Source organism: Corvus brachyrhynchos, unplaced genomic scaffold (assembly GCF_000691975.1).
Source record: "Corvus brachyrhynchos isolate BGI_N302 unplaced genomic scaffold, ASM69197v1 scaffold87, whole genome shotgun sequence".
In the NCBI taxonomy this organism is placed as follows: domain Eukaryota; kingdom Metazoa; phylum Chordata; class Aves; order Passeriformes; family Corvidae; genus Corvus; species Corvus brachyrhynchos.
Window position 1 is genome coordinate 422,922 of NW_008239767.1, and position 20,779 is coordinate 443,700.

The window sequence follows — 20,779 nt, forward strand, 5'->3', positions numbered from 1 at the left end:
GGGCACCAGATTACAGGAGTTATGGCCTGGCTGCAGTCACCTAAGGTTTCCCTCACTCCTCAGGGAGCCACCAGGAGCCCTACCAAAGAGCCTTCTCTCTTCCCGGGGAGATGTGAGAGCAGCATTGGGTGTGGCAGGGCCAGACATTAACTGCCTTTTGCGTCTCACCATACATCTTCGCTGCATCATAAGGGAGCGATCTACGAACAAAGAGAAAGGGGATTCTTCTAGTGTGTACTAGTATATAAAAATTTTTAAAAAGAAAAAAAGACATAAAAGATATTAGATTAATTTCTTCCTCTGTCTGCTATTGTGTTACTGTCTGTTTACATAATTAAATCACTGGAGTGTGTCCAGTCTTGCATTCTTCTAACATATCTGATGCAAACTGGAGGCTGCCTAATATTCATTATTAGTAACTGGCTAAAACAAATGGTGACATGTAAGGTCCTTTGGTAGAACTTATTTAAAACACTCAAAAATAGAACACAATCACATGTGGGGTTTTTTTTGTGTAAAAGTTTGTAGTGATCAAAAAATTTCTTTGTGGGTAATTTGTAAGCATGAAATTGCCTGACAAACTAATATGTACCCAGAGGTTATTTTACTGTGCAGCAAGTCCTACCGAAAGTTAATCATGAGCAGATAGACTGTATTTTGAAATTTTGGTCCAGGGCCTTTAAAAGTGAATGTCTAACAAACACCAACATTTTGTACTTATACAAACTTCAAAACAAATATTGTTTGTGTTATTTGCATAACCATGAGGCTCATGTATGCATATTCCAGTATGGGCATCTCTAAAAATGATCCTAAACAATAGGATCAGTTAGATAATACAGTCATCAAATCAGTCAACAATCTAGAAAATATCCCATGAGCATCAAACAAGATATCAAGAAAGTTCATAAAAATCCAGCCTTTACTTGCCCTAATTGAGTTGGTACTTATTTAGTAAGGTAACATCACTAGTAGAGAATGAGCAAAATTAAGAAAAGTGAGGGTTACACAGACAAGACTATCTGGTTATTTATGTGAGACAGAAGCATGTCGTGAGAGTTCTCTTCTGAAATTAGCTGACAATGAACACTAATATGTCACAACATACCACAGATTGATTTCAGTTCAGTCAACCTCAGATATAATGATTAGTATGGATGATATTTAGCTCTGCAATTTGCATACCGTGGATTAATGCTCAACCTGGGTGGTTACCATAAGTAAGACATTCATCTCTCTCCTACATTCCTTCATCTGCAGATATTCAGGCACAGCTTAGTTCCCAGTGAGGAATAGTCACTACCATGATGAGCAATAGGAAATGAAATGTTAAATCCAAAAGCAAAGAATTATCACTAGCTTTATGAATTTAGCATTCAGATCAAGTAACTTATCAAAGTCTGAACTGAAAACACTATAATTATTTATATCTCCATGGAAAATTTACTGCTTTCACAAAACATCTAAATATATTGACAACCAGTAAATATTTATCATTTGAAAACTACTAGCCAGCTTCAAGTTTTACAGTAATTAATTTAGTTCTGACAGGGTGAGCAATATTCTTGAGTTTCTTTAAGACTTAAAAAAAGGTCAGGTTTGATTATCATATTTTTCTTGTGAAAGAACTGTGGAAATATATATTCCAAGGGAGCTAAACATATTTGTAGGCAGCATCAGGAAATGTAATGAAGGCATACCATACACATATTTGATTGAAAAATATGTTTTTCAAGCCTTTTACTTACTGGTTGCAGTGGTAGGTGTTAACTGCTAAGCATGAAAAATCTAGCAGATTCTTGAACTTTGAAGATCTCAGTCTGAAGATATTTAGTATTTTAAATAGTTGTCTTAATATATTTCTTGAAGTTCAGATAAGCTAAGGATTTTCTGGTAACATATGGAGTTCTGTGGTTTTTGGATGCAGGCACAATTTGTAGCTATGATCAGTCATTAAGATCTATAATGTCTATCATCCTAGAAGTTTTATTTTTATTTCAGAGGGGTATGTATTCATCAGGAAAACTATGGGTCCAGATATATGGCTATTTAAAAAATCCTAAAGTCCTTTCTGTGCTTGATGTGCTGTTATCTTTTAGATGGAATGTCTTCTTTTTGATACTAAACACTAACACTTTAAATATTACCTCCAAAATCCAGTAGTACCATATTTTCAGGGGCATCATATATTTCAGAAAGGTATTCTTCAAATACCATGCTTTCTGTCCACAACATTTTGCTCTGGTGCAGGGAATTTCACAAGGAAAAGAAAGCAGCAAAATGCTGATCTTTTGCATTCAGCTAACCTTGGATCACAGTACACAATCTATTTTAGGGATTTCAGTCTACACCCAAGTTCTAAAAAGAGTCAGAGGAAACATCCTCTCTTGTGACTTTTACTGTGATGAGAGCAGTGCTTAAAATTACTTTCTGTATGTGTGTGGAAGAAGCCTTGATGAAGATCTGACACAACAATGTTGGGTTTATCTGATAGACCATGGACCATACTTGCTCAGCAACACCCCTGACAGAATAGCTCCTTGAATCTCCTGAATGTTTCTACTTTAGAAAGACTGTGATCATTATACACAATATGACACATGGCTCTTCTCACTGCCACTTTGCAGCATGTAACTCCATCTTCAGCCTTCTCACTCATTGTGAAAATTCAGTATGTGCCAGCAAAGCAGCAGATAGGGAAAAAAAAAAATATAGGAGCTTGCTCCCTGTACAATACTATGGAGGAGCAAAGCAGCAGTGAAATGTTGTAAATGCTGAGGTGGCTAGCAGAGAAAAATTCTCCACTTTTTACTGTCTCATGTGAAAGTCTCCGTTCTCACGCAAGCTATCTGTCTGATGGTTTGCTATTTGGTAAACATTTGCAGGTGCAGGGCTGTTGGGAGAACATAGTGGAAATGGTTTTGGTTCACTGAGAATAATATTTTGAAATGGGTGGTTATACCACTCAGCCACTCACTGTGGTGGGTGGCTAGCCAAAGGGCCAATCATGTAATTTCTCTTTTGTGATCCATGCTATAAAAAGATGGGGCTTTGGCATTAAAGGGTCGGCTTTGACCATCTTCTCTGACCTGAATTTATGTAGTTTTTCACCGTCCCTGCATGCAACAGTGACAAAATATTCCTGTTTATAAACTCCTTGGTGGCAGAGACTCTTCCACATTTCTTTGTATCCACTCTAAGGAATTTATTCATACATATTATTATATATATCAATTTAAAAGAAGAAATCTCCATTGCCTGAAATACAGCTTTCCTTGTGAAGAATTACTGGTATTTTCTTTCAAATCCATAGTTCTTAACCATAATTAAAGGGAAAGAAAATTAATTTTAAAAGGTATAATTTTTTCATTTGATATAGGTGTTGCAGTAATTGTCTTTCTGCAACAACAAAAAGGTTTACATTTGTGTTTCCAGTTTCAAGATGTTGTTTCCCTTTCTCTGAAGGAATAAAACCCACCCCTCATAGCAGTTGCTGTTTCAGGACCTCCAGTGATTACATGAAGATATGCTGTTTCAATTTGTACTCAGTGTGAACAGAGTGCAAAAGCCAGTACCAAATAGATATGGATTTAAGTGAGATGTTTGGAAGACTTTATTCTGTTCACTAATGTAGCATGGAGTAGTCAGCCTCAGTCTGTGAAATAACTTGCTGTTGTCACAATGTTTGCAGCTGGAATAGAGTTGACTCAAATTGTAAAAAAACAAAATTGATTTTGGAATATACTACAGAGGTATGGCTTATTCTGTCAAAAATGATTATACACTGAGAAACTGCTGACTCTAAAGTCATGTATGCTCTCCCTTTCTCTCCCTTTTCTCTCCCTTTTCTCTCCCTTTTCTCTCCCTTTTCTCTCCCTTTCTCTCTCTCTCTTTCCTCCTTTCTCTCTGTGATAAGAGAATCTTAGCAGTTTTCCTAACTAGGATTTTCTTCCCAAAATATCTTCTGCTGCAAGGAAGATTGCAACCTCCTCTCCAACCCATGTATTTATTATGCTTAGGAAAAGAAAAAACGCTTAGGAAAATTTGAGAGCTATTTATTTATTTGCTTATTTATTTTTGGTGCTCATGTAATTACACCTGCCATGATTACTTTTAATATGATGAATTGCAAAGATAAAAGTGTAGCATGCTCTGTGCCCATTCATTTCACTTGCAAATACAGCACAGATCTTCCTTACTGCCTGTGGTGCAATTTCAGCAATTGAACAGTTTTTAGAGAATGCAGAAATCAGTCATTTGAAACCTGTAGAAATGTGATCAAGTCTGGTGTGAACCCTGCAGGATTTTCTTTCCTTGTTTACTTTGTTTCTGAAACCAGAGCCTCAACTACGACAGATGGTTCCTTTGCCCTAGTGTGCCCATAGTTCAATTCTCATCAATAAGATCAGGAGATAACAAAAAAGGCCTGATATCCTTTTTTGTTTGCTTGTTTTTTTAATATATATGCACATGCTCTTCTGTACAACATTGTCTTGGTTGTATCACAACAGGCTGTGTCCTGTCTTCCAGTGATCTACACGCTTTTGTTCAAAAATAACCCAAATGAAACAAACATGATCATTTCAAGTCCTCAGTTAAAAAAGGTTTCTTGGAACTGAACTTCTCCAAAACAGCTTGGAGATCAGTTCCTAATCTTGTCTTCAGTGAAGATCACACAGGAGAGAAGCTGGATGTATATCTCCCTAACAACAGAAGGCAGAGACAGTTTCTGTGACATCATCACTGCATGTGACATCAATGCTTCACCTTTCTTTTCTGAAAGGCTGTGGTATCTATAGCTCATAAATTCAGATAAGCTCTAACTGGGATGGTGTTTCTTTTATGAGTGGAAGTAGATAATAAAGCCATTTTTTTTGTGCTATAGATGGACTAGAACAATAATCTATATGAACAATATATGCAAGCAGGTAAACAATGCCTCCTTTCTTTTTTTCTTCTTTACTCTGTGGTTTGTTGGGTGTGCTTTGTGAGGAAGGTTGGTGATGAAGATATAGACAGGATTAGTAGATTTTGAAACCATTTGGTTATTCCTTCATGAGTATGTTCATTTTCAGGAATTCTCAGGTCAAACATGGTAAAACCTTTTGTAAAGAAAAACATTCTCATAACAGAAATGTGGTTTTGAAGTTGATTACAAAAATCAACATACATAAAAACTTAATTGCTTGGTAGTGTATTTTCATGTGTTGTATCAAGCAAATAAACATGAGAATGTTATTAATTTTGAATAAAAGCTATTAAACCTTACAATACCATGAACTTGAGTGCATTCCCCTAGACCTGTAAATTACGCAGCATACTCTGTCTCTGAGAATGACTTGTTCTGTTTCCTTAGTATTGAGCAGAGGCTGAAAGCTGGTACAAACCCTGAAACCATAATTTTCTATGTTCTCTGAAATAAAAATTAAAACAAAGGCTTGATGTACACTTAACTAATAAGCTGCTACCTGAACAAGACCTAAAAACTTTCAAGGAACCCAAGAAAACAGCAGTACTCAACAGTGTCTGGCAGTAACTTGAGAAACATTTTTCTCCAAACACTTTCCTTTGCTTAGAGACATCTCAAAGCTAAAAAGAAGCCTGGTGACTTTCATTGCTTATTTTGAGAGCAATTTCTGACATCTGCCTTGTTATCTAAACTTTGAACTAGTTCTATCTATACATTCAGTCTTAAGTATGAGATTTAATACGCTGGGGAAAAGTTGGTTTGGTGACTCTTGCTGAAATAAGTTTTGTGGAATACATAACAAAACCTCTGTAGTGCACAGAGTTCAAGGAGATAATTTCTTCAGCCTGTGAGTTTTGAATCTTTAACCAGCTCTTGCCTTCATTATAGCTAGCAGAACTACCTGAGTAGTGAAAGGAAGCATAAATAATCAGCCACAAATGACAGCAGCAGTGCAGTTCCTCACCATGGGACATGCAGCACTGAGCATTAAGTCAGGATCTCTGCTTTTGACATAAAAGCAATAGCCCTAACTCTTACCTTAGTTATAGCCCAGGGTTCCATCTCCTCAGAAAATATGTACTTAAGGCACAGGACTTAAAAAATATCTTACCTCTTACTACTCTCAGGTCCATTATCACTCATCAGAGTTTATTTTATATTTTATGCTACTTTGTCCTAAATCTTAGTGGAATTAAATGCAGGAGAGCTACCCCAGCAACGAAAGAATTTATCTCATACTGGCTAGAGTTGACATGGAACTTCTGCCTAACTCTAAACATCTGCATCTTTCTATCTCTGGATTAGCAAATCCTGACACCCTTCCTAACTTTAACCTTTCCGTTCTAGCCAAGGGAATCCCTCTCTTCTGAAACAGTGAATACTGCCTGCCTTCTTCCCATCAGTCAGAGCCATTTAGCACACAGCAAAAGAAAAGGAACTCTTCAGTTTTTAGATTTAAAAATCCAAGCCCTAACACTTTCAAATTCATTCTGTCCCAGGGATCCATTGTGAGTAGTAAACCCATCGAAATACTGCTTGTCAGAGGCATCTACTTACTTTCATTTGAACTCTGAAATGCCATTCAGCCAAACTCTTAAATTATTAAATTCCAAATGCTAACATTTGCTGTCAGCTTGACTTTACCTAGAGGACCCCCTTCTTCTGGAAAAGTGGATATTAAGTACTGTATGAAAGGGCCTTTGTATTCCTCAAAAACTCTTAAAATCATTCATACACAAGGAAAAAACTTCTCATTATTCTTTAGACTCCCTTGGTTTAACCCTAAACTTCTTCTTCTCTCTAGCAAACAAACCCATCCAGATGGTGAAAGGGAGGTAATTTATTGGCCAGTACCAGCTCTAACCTTGTCCTGAGTGGTGGAGATCATGCAACATCCAGTCTTACAGTGAGATCTCTCTCCAGAGGCCAAAATCCTCTCTGTCATCTTCACTTTCATTCCAGCCAGCAGAGCCATCTGAATAATAAAAGAAAGCATGAAGATTTACCACAACTCTTTGCCAGTAGATGACCATTTCAATTTCAGTCTGTGTGGGCTTCAGAGCAGAAGAATTACTTTCTCAGGCCTTAGATTCCCCAACTGCCAAAATTGAAGAGCTGGAGGAACCAGGCTGACCTTATTTCCTCTTCTTGGGGGCAGGCATGTCACGCATCCTAACTGAAGATCTGCTAAGTTTATCTTATATCTCTAGACAAAATGTCTCTTGAAAGTTATTTTTAAAATATTTTAAAGCCACCCATCATTTACACGCACATACTGGGTCATGGTGCCTACCCACAGGGCAGTACATGCATGTTGTACCTTCCTGGTATAGAGAGTGAAAATACAGATTTTGTGTAAGTACTTTGGCAAAATACTTGATGAAAGAGGCCACTGTTGTTCTGACATCTGCCATTGCAGAGACTTTCTTGCAGTAATGACTTACTAAGACTGCTTAGACATTGCTACATTGATCTGGTGTTCAGTAATAGCTAAATTCATTACTTCCCAAGATCTTCATTCTTTGTCCCAACATCTTGGATCACTCCTCTTAGGTAACAATCTGTGTGAGAGAACATGAAAAAGACTGAAAATCTGAATGTTAATGAGGAAGTTAGTGCAGAGGTAGCAAAAAGGGCTCCTAAAATACAGCCCAACAATCACCAGGAAGCAACTTTACTTCTAATACATATTTTGCCTTCCATACAGTACTGTTGAGGGTAAATTGATTGATGTTTAAAGTGCTTTCCACTTCTTTGATGCAAGTTGCTATGGAAATGGAAAGCATACTTATTAGATATTTGCCGTCACCTTTTGTTAAATCTAACTCTTCTAGGTTCTCTTTGTCTCGAAACCTTGCTGTACTTTTCAGCATCTGATGTTGTTAGCAGACCCACAACAGGAGATCTCCTATGCTGCTCTGTGTACTCACTTTCTATTCTATATATTTTAGCTGCATTTCTTAACAGCAGAGCTGTAAACTCGGAGCCACTTTCAGCATTGGGGAAACCTCTGCCAGTCAACTGAGGGATTTTCATGATAATGCATCAAGCCGTTCAAAAGTTGAAAAGACACTCCATTTTTATTTTAAATATTTATAATATTTATTGCAGTATGTATAATCATATGTAAATGTAGTTAAACTATTAGCCTTTTGTAACAACTGCTATTTGATGTGCCGTGTCAAGGCATTTGGGGCACTGCAGCCCTATGCATACAAATATACACATTATACATTTTTAGCCCTTCAGGACTTTGTTGCTGCTACTACCTCAGGACTGTCTTTCCCTGTCCAGAATTGCAACAGCTGTAGTTGACAGAAGAGAGGAAGGAATCTGTTTTTCTTTGTTTGATTCTACTTAGATTTGGGCACTTTCCTTGTTGCAACTTTAGTTACAAGTTTTGAATTTTTTACTGATCCTCTTTTGTATTTGAGAGAAGAAATCATGATTTAATCATACAGAAAGGTGAAAGGGTTTGTTTATGTTGGATTTTTAATAATATTTGTGTGTCTTCAAGGGAGAAATTTTTCCATAATATCACCAAGCAAACCAAAAAATTAGTATTAAAAAAAATTTGTAGCTCTTTAATAGGATCTAAATTTCACCTCTGAGGCCCAAACACAAATAGTTTCTCAGCATACTTCTGCATATGCATGCACAATGGACCTCCAGGAACACATGAAAAAAGAAATGAAACTTTACTGGGAAAACACTTGTCAAAAAAAAAAAAAAGAAAAGAGTGCCTATGTTAAGCACGAACCCCTATTCTATAAGGGAGAGGTGTTGGCTTTAACCTTAATAGTAAAATGTGCAGGTGCAGCTGATTTGCATTCAGAGCTTTCTGGGGAGGTGTGGATGGCTCTGGAGCAAAGACAAGTAGGAGGTTCCTTTTCCCAGGCAGGGAAGCTTTCTTCTTTGCAGTCACTCTTGTCTCTCAGCTTTTGGTTGCTTTCCTTTCATGTGAGTCCTTAAGAAAATATTAGAGGATAAAAGAAGGTTGTGTTTTGGTACTGCTTCCTAAATCTATCTTCTGGTGAATCAAGAGCCCCCTTCACTTTCTAGCCCATCTGTTAAAAATCTTACAGTATAGATGGGGAAATACAAGTGTTTTACTATCTCTGCTGCTGAGACTGGCAGTTTCTTAGCAGTAAAAGCAGAAAGAAATAAACCCATTCACAATGAGGGGAGATGTAATAAAAAGTGACCTTCATCTATATTTCATATTTTTTAAAGCTTTAAGAGAAAAATAAAAAGCTTGCAGCTGGGTTGTCACAAACAGCCTGTAGAGCTGCTGAAAGAAACTTGCTTTCAGGGTGTATTTTGACTTCCGTGTTTCTAAATGCTTTTATGTTTTAAAAGGCATTCTACTCTCTTATGGATTTGCATGGAGACTGCCAGAACTAGACTACACTTTTCCACCCAGACAAAAAAAAAGTAGATCAGGTTGCCTGGTGTTTCTCAGGTCTGAACAGTAATGTTGAAACAATTTCCAAAACAGAAAAACAGCTATCCTGTAATTTTTATTATAAATATTGTAACATTAAGAGCCATTTTGGAAGGAGCAAAGCCATTAACAGAAGGGAAAAAAACCCCAACCAAACCTTCTTAAAATTCTGTACTATTTCAATTAAACTGTGAAATATGTAAGTGCATTTTGTATTCTGCAGGACTGATCATGAGCTGTAGCTAAGGGTCATGAGGGCAGTTCAGGTGAAAGGCAGAAGTGAAGAAGAAGGGCTGTGGAAAGGTTACACAAGGTTGACTCAGTGCTTGTTTTGCCATGTGCTGAGCATCTATGAGATAATTCTTCACATCTCAAAGGTCTTCCTTTTTCCCTTTACAGTGGATGAGATAATAAAGGGGCTGAAGAAGTTATACTCAGTACTTGGAAACCTCACTAATTCAGTCTGCATCTCAGTTCCTGCTGCTCTTTTATCCTATTTTTTTGGCTGACTGAGTGGGTGGAGAGATCATTCCTCCTTCAACCCTTTTTACACACAGTTATATTTCCCCTTTTGTAACACCCCTGGTGAAAAAAAAGCAGTGGCTCTGGTTCTTCTATTCTCTCATAATCTTTGCTTGGGCCTCATCAATATCCTTGAAATGGAAATGCACCGTTCTTTCTTACTTCATCTTCCACCCTAACAAAAATTTGGAGATGGAGACCTATGCTGTACCATCCTTTTTGCTGGGGCAGGTATTCCCTTGCAGCCTTGTTAATATTTGATGTCTGCCTTGCTGCTCCTCTGGTTATTTCTGGTTTATTCCTAGTAGGTGTTTATTAAACAAAGGCCAACAGCTGAGGTGCTGCATAGAGTGAAGACATCTTGAGTGATTCTTGGTTTGCTTTGAGAGAAGAGACATTTCGCACAGTGCATAATTATGGCCTACATGAGACTTATGCATGGGAAGGGACAATTTAAAGCAAAAGAAATTCTAAATTTGAGTGATTTCAGAGTAATTGTTTTTAAAGGATATACAAACCAGTAAATTTGTAAATTTTGGGTTTGTTGTTGGTAAAAAAAAAAAAAGTGAAGGAAAAATATTCTCCTTTTCTCTGTCATCATCATGAAAACAAACAACTCTTCACAGCAAATGCTGTTAATAGGGAGGCAAGATATTTTAACAAGAAGTAACAAATCCACAGGGCTGAAATATCCATTTCAGTACCAAAGGATTATTAGAAGTCACTCAGATTTATTTCACCAGTCTCGTTTCAGCATCAGAATGTGCTGACAAAAGTTTAGAAATTTAAACATTGGCAGCTTTTTCAGCTATAGCTAATTCATAAAAGGTGATGGGAAGGTATATGACATTTATATGCTGAGGGTCAGTACACCACAGTATTGTACTATGGATTTTCAATGTCACTTGAGTTTCTCCATCATTTTGCTATAACTCCTTTTAAGTTTTGAGCTCTAGAGGCAAGTACTTCAAGCAAATGACCATAATTTCTTCTGTGAAGTTGTTGAAGTCTCATAAACAACTTGGTTGAGGGTATATCCTCACACCAATAAAATATGTGGGCTAGGAGTATAAAAAGTGAATGTATGGGGAACACCCTAAAAGTTGAAATAAAAAAATGTAAGTATTAGTATTTTTCTATTCTCTTCATGAGGCATGATAATACATTTTTTAACTAAAATAAGGTCTTTCAGGTGCAATAAAGAAATTTGAAGAGTCTAATGTCAGTAGAGGAGATACTGGAGTAAAGTGCTAGATGAAGCTCTGCTGCTGACAATACCTATATATGTGTGTGTCTTTGTTTGCCTCAGTCCCTTCCCAGTAGTAATGGAAAAGTTCTTCAGTGAGTATCACCAAGCAGATCAATTAGCAGCTTATGTAACTGGACTATAGCAAGAAGTTAACACCGACAAAGTTGAAAACCAATAGCTGAGTAACTGACAAAATATTTTAGGCTAGAAAACTCCGTGGTTGATAGAATGTATTAAGCAAATAAACCCACACTACAATGTGCTGTAACTGCATTTAACTTCAGAGGGGGATATTTAAGCCAGGAATTTGTTAGCAAGCAATAGATGCAAAATACTTGTCAAAGTTCAATAGAGTAATGACTACCTTTCCCATAGCAGGTAGCATTTCCCTCAAAAGAGGTACTGTTTTTGCTTCACCTCATACATTATTTATAATCCAGTGAATGGGAATTTTGTTAGGTTCTGGTTTTGTCAATATAGATGGTTCTTTGGGCCAGAACAGCAATAAAGGATTCCAGTAGCTGCAATTACTGGACAAGCTTAGGATTGCTGTTGACATTTGACCTGAGAGAGTACAATGAGTGAAAGCCTTTCAGGTGTCACTTTGGCAAAAAGGACTGTGGATGTGCTACGCCTCTCTATTATTTGTGGAGCTAAGTACAATGATGAAAGGAGTTGAGGGCTTGTCTAAATCATTCAGAACTTTCTTAGTGCAGACGTAGGTTTTTTTCTGTATGTGCTAAAGAAGATCTCATCCTAAAATGAGGATTTCTTGGAATCCATTTAAACATCTGCATTGATTCAGAAAGATACCCTCTTCACTTCCATCTTCCCCAGTAGTTGTTTCTTCATGGTGTCTACAGAAGGTTGTTGAGGTATTTTATCTTTCAAATAGTATGTGCAGGAATTGGAGACCTATAAAATCATGGTCCTGTCTCTACTTTGGTAAGAAATATCTTTGTGCCACCCCTAACTGAAAGCTGTGTTTATCAAGTTTACAAAAGCTCTAGATCAGACAAATGACTAACACAGACAGTTCTGAAATCTAACATACATTTCCTCAAAGTTTGTCCCTTTCTGTAAGGAAAAGATGTAACAGAGCTTGCCTCAGGCATGCACTTTGATGCAACCAGCCTGTCTTAAATGTAATCAAGAAACAATTGTGAGTAAATAATTGTGAGTAAATAGAGATCTACCTATTTCTGAATATTAAAATCTGACAGGGACAGAGGGAAGAGTTTTCCAGAGACCTTCTTCAATATTATTCACTGGGCAAAATTTCATGCTTAGCAGTTGCTTAAAGCAGGTGCAATGGGGCACCACACCATCTGACCATGCATTCAGGTATGGTTTGCTCTTCCAAGGACAAACAAGTCATATTGCCATATTCAGACATTCAAGCAGGACTGCATCTTACGCAGTATTTCCTTTTGTTTTTCTAAAATTTTTCCTCCAAAACATCACCTGTAAGATATATAGCTGTGTTTTCACAGTATATCTCCTCTTTCTGTTCTGTGCTTTACTCAGGTCTTAGATAAATCTTTTGTAATTTCACAGAGAAAAATAAATAACTGAAAAACTTCTGCTCATTATATCACAGAAAATTCAGTTTTACTTGGATGAAAAACATATTTTCTAACTCCACTCTTGTATTCTTCATTTTTTCTTTGAAAGTACCTAAGGTGGTTGGAAGAAACAGTGCCCAATCTATCAGTGTGGTGTACAGGCAATAGCTAGACAAATAAATGTAGCTCTTTTTGAACATATATTCAGTATCACTTGCTTTGCTTCTACAAAAGTAAGAAAAGTGTGGGGTTTTTCTTTCTTCTTTTTTTCCCCCCCTTTAATTTGCTTAATATGTTTGAAGGGAATTAAAAATAGTTCACTGTGAAGGGAACTTAGTGTAACAATGTAAGTCCTGATTTTTGCAATGAGCTCTGATGAGACTGTGTACATACCAGCCAGTAACAGACTACTAATAGTCTTAGACTGTGAGTCATTCTTAGTTATTGAAGAACAATGTCTACAATCAAGAAAATAAATCTATTTTAACTGATTCCTAACAAGATGTTGTGGCAAACCTCGATGGTCAGAGGTGTATTTTTGACTGCTGATAGGAATTTGAAAACAAGTATTTGCCTTTTTAACTGTTGCTATTAATATACATTTTGTGCATGTTCACTGGTGAAAAGCAAGAAATCCTCCCTTCCACTGACCAGTGAGGATGGTCCTACTTGTCAAGTGGAAGACAAACGTACTGTTGAGTGCCCTTCAACATGTAACACCATTAAAACTGGACTAAAACATGGCAGTTTTATTAAGCAACATTAAACCACTGTGTAATATGTGGGTTATACTCTACTACACCAGCACATTACTGTAGCAGCTGTCCCTGGCTTTATAACATCTCAGACACTAGTCTGTGCTGACAGGTCCTTAAACTGCCTCAATCAAGTTGCGTTTAATTTCTTGCTCTAGATTTAGTAGACAATGCTAAAATGTCCTTGGAGGAGAAACTAACCAGGCAGGTAAAAATCTTACTACAGTTTACATGAGAGCTTTGATTTATTCAATTTGCCAAAATCAGAATAGCTTCTGTTGTTGTTGTTAATAAAACAAAAGGAAAAACTGAACAAAAATAGAAAGTCATGTACCTGTCATTCTGCATCCCTACATGCATTATCCTGTAGTTCGTTTTCCTGTTACTGTTTGCCTTCACAAGCACACAGCAAAACATGGCTTGCACTTCATTTTTCCTCCAGATGAGACAGAACAAATTAAAAGATGAAAAAAGAACGGTTGCAGACTTGACAGCTGCTACTGGCTTTTATTAGTTAATTTTTCTGTATTTATTAACACCCGCCTGTTTAAGAGACCAAATGTAATTTTATTCTGAGAATTTCGGTGCTGTGGCCTCTCATATACTCAGATCATCTTCACTCTCATGAGTTTTAAGAATTAGCCAGCTTTATCTATGGGTTCTGAATGTATTTTGCATTAAAAAATATCATACCACCCCCTTCATTATTTAATTATTCATAAATTGACCCAGGTACATATATGTGATTAGAAATTTTGATTGAAACCAAGAATTAGCAAAGGGAAATGTGTTTTGGAGAGCTCTAATGATTCATAAATCTTGATGTTTGTCTAAAGGTATTTTTAATTGTAAATTAATTAGCAAAATTTTGCAGACTAAAACTCCCAAATACTTGGAGAAGAACAAAAACCGCACACTCCACTGAGCTTTTGACAACATGTAAAGAGTCATCTAGTAAAAAAAACTTACCTGGCACTATGGAAAAATTTCTAATTTTTAGTTATTCTAAATTTGTTTAATTTTTAACATTTCTAATTTTTTCTGCTTTATTTTAATTGAAATCATATAATTGTAAACACAATGGTACCAGAAGATTTTTTTTCTTATTTTAGACTGCTAGGGATTTCAGTTGTGGGTATAAATTTTCTCTTTTGACAGGTTCTACACTATCAAAACATTAGAAGTAATTAGACAGATGGAACATGGAGGTGTCCCCATCATCCTTGCACATCAGTATTCACACAGCACTATTATGACAGAATCATTTCATTTATTTCTGCTCTCAATTTTAACAGGTAATATTTGGGAAGACTTGAAATAAAGAGAAAGACATCTAAATGTGCAATAATCTGCACTGTAGTGGCAATGCATACAGGTCTATTGGTTATGTTTGGGTTAGCATAAAATTTCTATGTTTATTCCTAGATTTGGAATGTTTAGACCCCATATCTTTCAAATGAAAAGTGCTTCAATAGATGAAGAAGATCCTTAAAGCAAAATTTTCAGTCTAATTTTCCTTATGCAGAACAGAAGAATGAATGAAGCAGATTTTTTGTTGAGAGAAGATGATTTGTAAATAAGTTCTGTTGATGGTAGAAACCAAAAGTTCCATAGTGTTAGGCACTTGTAGAATCCCTGTTGCTGCAGGATTTCAAGACCAAGTTGATAGAACAACTGTTAAGATGTGGACTGAGGTTGATCTAGATGACTTCTGGAGATGCTTTCCAGCCCTGCAACTGCAACCCAACTGTGCTAGGAACTTGCCAGCAGCCCACTAATGCACAGCCAAGTCCCTGTTGCTCAGCTCTGTGATGCGTGTCCAGCAGTTCATCGGCTCTCAAAACCCCAAAAATCCTTTGTCACAGCTACTGTCACAACAGTATCTGTCCCACAAAATAACCAGTGAGAAGAGAAAACCCATTTCAAATGGTGATTCTATTTCAGTGGCAAAAGCAGCAGTGCAGAATTCAGAAAGTGTGGTGGTAATTGATGGATAGAAGCAGCTGCTGGAAGCAACCCACTAAAGTTAGTAGAAAGACAACAGACTGAATACTGTGTTGCCAGGAGTTAGAGCATGATTTGATGTCTTTTTCCAGTAGTGACACCTGTTGTCTGTACACCTCTGTGGATCACAAGAACTGTTGGCCAAACTGCCTGTGGCTTGTTTTTTCTGTTGTTTACTAAGCTTACATTAGTCTCCTGGCTCCTAGCATACTAAACTTGAAATACAAATTTCTTCTTTATATCCATCCCTGTTAAGTTAGGATTAGTATGATGACTGTGAGTATAAATTAAGAAGAAAAATTAAAAAGGATGTTCCTGGAATGTATAGGCATTTCTCTCAATGTACTTTATTTAAATTGTCATTGGAAAAAAGTGCTGCCATAAATTATCAGAAATTCAGGTACCTAGAACCCATGCTGTTTCTTCTGAAAGGAATTCTATGCTTACATTTTTCCTTTTTTTTTTTTCCTTCTTTTTCTTTTTTTTTTTCTTTTTTTAATGGAAAGAGATTATGAACTTTATTCCACATTATCTCTGGAAACAAGTTTTTCCCCTGTTATGTATTGCCTCTTTCCCATTAGGTTTGGCCATGCATATAAACATTGGCTTTAGTTCTTTACAGGCAAATGCCTAGAAGCATACAGTTAGGGATTTGTTCATTACCTCATTTTTAAGGAAAGAGAGAAAAAATTCAATTTTTTTTTCTTAATTGAAGCCAGTTTAAAAATTTGAGAAGGAAGGCAGATTTTAATGCAAGTCTGTTCTTGCAGCAGTGAATTATCTTTTTTTCCTATCTTAGGTTGACCAATTCCAGACAAGTGTTTCAGGTATGATAAAAGTTTAATAAAGGTGAAAAATGAGGCATCTCAGCATTTTGGTTTCAAACAATATTGACCATGTCACAAACATCTGATATTCCTTTTTTTCCCAAGCATAGGAGTAGTGCTGCAATCATGCTTTCTTTACCTGATGGAGATCTTGCTGACACATTGCAGGAGCAAGTCACAGTGCTTTGGACAGGGACTCGTTAAAAACAAGTTGCGAGAAAATTAGTCATTCCTTTTGCACAGAAATGATTAATTCCACTGTACCAGTCCTTGAGTCCACTCCCAAATCCTTTCAAATAATTCCTGTGTCCCATGCCACCTAGCTAAGTAGGGAAAAAGCAATATTTAATTAAAGCCAGTATTAAGAGCAAGAAATTAGACTGCTGTTGTTAATGTTTCCCTAGGGCCCAGTAGTAAGTGTTTGTGTGAAGAAAAAGAGAAATTAAGCTAATAACAATAAAACTTAGCCTTTGCCTCTCTCTAAAGTTCTGACAAGTCTGAGAAATCTTCATGCTGTTGCTGTGAGTTACAGAAGTAATAGATAGCACAGTCTTGAGAAGGGGTTAGTTTTCTCTCCATGCTGACAAAAAACATGTGAGGATTGGATCTGCACTCCAGTCCCTGTGTTGCTTTTGCTTCCAGTGTGCTGCAAAAAAGGCTGCTGAGAAGAGAGCTTTCAAGAACTTCTTTCTTCTGCTTTTTATGGCAGCATTCAGCACTAAAAGGATAAATAAGCTTAACTGATATGTAAGTTCAAAAGCAGCATTCAAAAATTCAGAAGCCCCCTGCAAACAATGCCTTTTAATTTTTTATCTAGCACTAGGAATATTTACATGAAAAGACTAAAATATTTCTGCTTCTCAAGCATTTATCTAATCCTGCTGTGTTGTCCTCACCTGTTACAGTTTTTGGCTGTTCGTTTCAGAGCAATGTTTCCCTTTTTCTTTTTGGATAAAGGCAGTGCCAGGATTAAAGTGAGAGAAGCAGGATCTTTGTACTTTAGGCTCTATGAAGAGGTTTTGAGTGTTGCAGTATGAGTGGAAACAGCTAGTATTAATTTTAATGAGTTTATTCTGTTTAATTTGGAAGAACTATATGAACACAGCGCAGCTTTGGTGGTTAGCAGCACAACTTCACAGCTAATGGTCTTGGAGGTCAGCCTTCCCAGAAGGTCTCTGCTTTTCTCTGCAAATTCAAAAAGTCTGCATGACACCAACTGGTACTGGACATGAACACTGTCACTTAAAGAAGGGGAGCGCCCCTGTCACTTGAGTTTGGTGTCTGCTATGCAGGATGTACAGATGAGGTAGAATCCAATTACATGAGTGTTTTTCCTTCATTCAGCCATTAAACTCGTGTCTTTGGTTTTGCTTCTGGAGGCATGCTAAATACAGACCCTGAAGGATGACTTCAGCAGAGGACAGGCTTTTGGTTGGATAACTTGGAGATTTATGGGCACTAGTGCTCTTGGGAGATAACCAGGTCTGCCCTTCATGTACAGTCCAGAGTTTAACTGATGACCAGGTTTAACTTGAGAAGAAGTATTATCTCGATAAGATTAGCAGAGATGCTTTTAAGAGAGGATGTTTGTTTTGTTGTAGTTTTCTACAGTAGAACACAGCACAGTCTATCTGAAATTGATTTCTGATAAATTCCCAAAACTGCACACCAAAAAAAGGTGCTGATGATGCTCTACTGTCATTCTGGCCTCATGGGGGCTGCTATTGTGCTTTATTATAGGCTTTATATATGCTATAAGCTGTTCTGAGATACACCATGGATGTTTGCAGGATGTTTTGGAGCTACCTACACCTTTTTTCCCTCTTTTCTGTGAAGTATAGCTCTATACTTAAAAGCACATGTGACAAACATAAAACTTGGACATCTTGGAGCTGTTTGTATTACATTTTTGTCTTCCAAATCTCCAAGTAGATTTAAATATTTTCAAGTGTTGTAATTCAGCTGAGCTTTAGCTGATATTGTGTCTGAAACCCGTTTGTGTATATGGACTGACTTTAAACAAACTGTAACTGGTACTGAGGATGACACACCTGTGACATCCTGGATGCAGACACCTAAATATAGACATGGGCTCAGAGACAGCATTATGTCTGGGAGAAAAAGTGAAATTAATGTATGGGGGCCTCACATTTTCACATTGGATGACTGCCCTGTAAAATTGGCTCTGCATACAAGTTTAGATGGATTTCAGCTTGCACTGAACTACACAGCTGTTCTGTTGTGGACAAAAGGGCAAATCAATTTAAGGCTATTCAAGTCTACAGAAGTGATATATGTATCTTCTGTGTTGTATCGTGGATATTATGACTGTTGGCTACTGGTGGTTTTTTGCTTTTTAAGAAAATGCATGCCCCCAGTGAGAAAACAAAGAGTACAAAGCCTGAAGAACAGCAAATCAAGTTTGGATGGACAACGTTAAGGGAATAACCAAAAAGATATTGGTTTTTTGGAGCAAGAAGATGATTTTTCAGTCTAGAAACTTCATCAGGTTTTGAAGTCTGTGACTTAGAAATGATTCCTGAGAGATTTCCCAGTGGAAAAATTATACAGAAGGCCAGGTAGGACTTAATTTTAATTCTTTTTTTAAATCATTAGAATTAAAATCATTAAATTCTTCTAGTGTTTTGATTTGAAGTGTCAAGGCATATAGACAGTGATTCAAATATAACTACGAATAAATTTCCTTCAGAAGTTTGGCATACAGAAATGAGTCAAATGGCAAGATACTTTTTATAACTGACTGACTATAAAGCTGTGTGTAGATTTTAACCAGAAACGCAGAGGTCAAAGATTCTGTATCTCATTCTGTTCTGCCTACACAGTTACATACCTTGTAGTTTTTCCATTTAATACTTCATTTGACCTCTTGTACCAGAACTGATGGTGACTGCGCTTTTCCTTCTTGAGTATTTAATTAAGAAGTTCAGAAATGAATGAAGACTTCTAAACCTGTAGTTGCTGCCTGGGCAGCACTAGAGCATGGAACATAGAGGCAATATTTTCTTTTGACTTTTCACATAGAGGATGTGAAAACAGCATGCAGAGCGATGAAGGGAGATGTATATCCACTTGCTGGAGGTACCCAGTGATAGGTAAGACCCAGCTTGGTGTGCTCCTTAAGCAAATAACCTGTGCTATGCAGCAGGGGGTGTACCATCCTGGTTGGCATGTCACACTGCAGCAGCTGGTCTGCTCCCACTTGTGCTGGCACTGATCTCGTGCTGCTGCAATGAACTCTGGAAGCACACAGAGCATCGAGTTTCATCTCGAATTTTCCGATGCCTCTTCTTCAGAAAAACATTTCAACTGTCTTATTAAGTCTCAATGTGATTATTTTAAGTGGGTTTATGTGGTGAGTTCCCCCTGCCTCTCCCATTGTCTCTGAACTTTCCCACAGAACTGCTGTAGTGTTAAGGGCTCCATTTACAATAGAAAGCCTAGACTTGTACATAGGTAGGGTCTTTAGACATATGTCCTGGTTCCAGCCAGGCAGAGTTAATTTTTGCAGCAGCCAGAAGGGGGCATGGCCAGGACATGGTTAATCCATACCACCTTACGTCATTGCTGGGAGCAGGGGAAAGAGATTCTCTTCCAGGGAGAAGGGGTTCAGTCAGGTGGAGGGAGCCATAAGGTATTATCTATTATAATCCGGGGCTTTTCTGCATGAATCATTTCTTTTTTTCGTACTCTCTGTCATTGGTATTTTTGCCATTTAGTGTTTGTTTTCTTATCTCATTGCTGTTTCCAGCAAATTGTTCTTATCTCAACCCATGATCTTTGCCTTTTGCGCTTCTGATTGGAGGGGTGGGGGGGGAGTGGCATTGTAGTCTGGTATTATCTACTATAATCCGGGGCTTTTCTGCATGAATCATTTCTTTTTTTCGTACTCTCTGTCATTGGTATTTTTGCCATTTAGTGTTTGTTTTCTTATCTCATTGCTGTTTCCAGCAAATTGTTCTTATCTCAACCCATGATCTTTGCCTTTTGCGCTTCTGATTGGAGGGGTGGGGGGGGAGTGGCATTGTAGTTTTAGTGGGAATACTAAATTGAGGAATACCATTCCTAAACCACAACAGCATAATACAATTATACGCTACACTTCAATAGACTTCTAGTTGTGTCCATTGCATGCAACAAACTTTCAGGTCTGCTTCTGAGTTTCCTTCTGTACTAGTTTGAAAACAAACCAGTGGGAGGCACCAAGTCAGAATAACAATTTAATGGAAATTAAAGAAAAAGGGGAAAAAAAAAAAGGTAAAAGAAAACACTGTCAAACTGACAGAGTCAAGGTACAACCTGACACCCTGTTAGGCAGGGTGGTGGTAGCAGTCTGGTAGAATGGTGGCTGCAGTCCTCTGAAGCAGTGATCCTGTAGTAAAACAGTCTGCTCTTCCTCAGGAAGTCCAATGGTGGCTGTGTAGCT